This window comes from Sinocyclocheilus anshuiensis, unplaced genomic scaffold, assembly GCF_001515605.1.
Source record: "Sinocyclocheilus anshuiensis isolate Anshui unplaced genomic scaffold, SAMN03320099.WGS_v1.1 scaffold330, whole genome shotgun sequence".
Taxonomy (NCBI): Eukaryota; Metazoa; Chordata; class Actinopteri; order Cypriniformes; family Cyprinidae; genus Sinocyclocheilus; species Sinocyclocheilus anshuiensis.
This window is the reverse complement of record NW_015547689.1, coordinates 977,552-977,914: the sequence shown is the minus strand read 5'-3', so window position 1 is coordinate 977,914 and position 363 is coordinate 977,552. Positions and strand designations below refer to the sequence as shown.

The window sequence follows — 363 nt, the reverse complement described above, 5'->3', positions numbered from 1 at the left end:
TGCACCAAGAGCTTGTAACACTCCAAAGAGAAAGGAAAACTTGAAATAGCATCATATGACCCCTTTAAATAATTAAATTAATTAGTAACTTACAATGTTTTTATTAAACTGTGATCACGTTAAATATAAATTCAGTCATGCTAAAATATTTTATGACATGACACCCATACATTGTCTAAGAAGACATGTTTATGATGTGCATAGTTAATAAATTACAATAACAGTTGGCTACTTTTAGCCCACCCTGGAGTTGGTCCACTGCCTATGTTGAATCAACTCGTGGTTGAATCATCTGAAGAGGTTTCTCTGTAGGGCTGAACGATTAATTGCATTTGCGATAATATCGCGATATGAGAAAACGCG

The 363-nt window shown here is 34.4% G+C and overlaps 1 protein-coding gene across 11 annotated transcripts in view; it reads right to left on the bottom strand.

Moving 5' to 3' along the window:
* LOC107703517 (neural cell adhesion molecule 1-like) overlaps positions 1 to 363 on the bottom strand; it is a 262,247-nt gene that overhangs the window by 88,514 nt on the left and 173,370 nt on the right. The gene's annotated exons all lie outside the window — the stretch shown is intronic.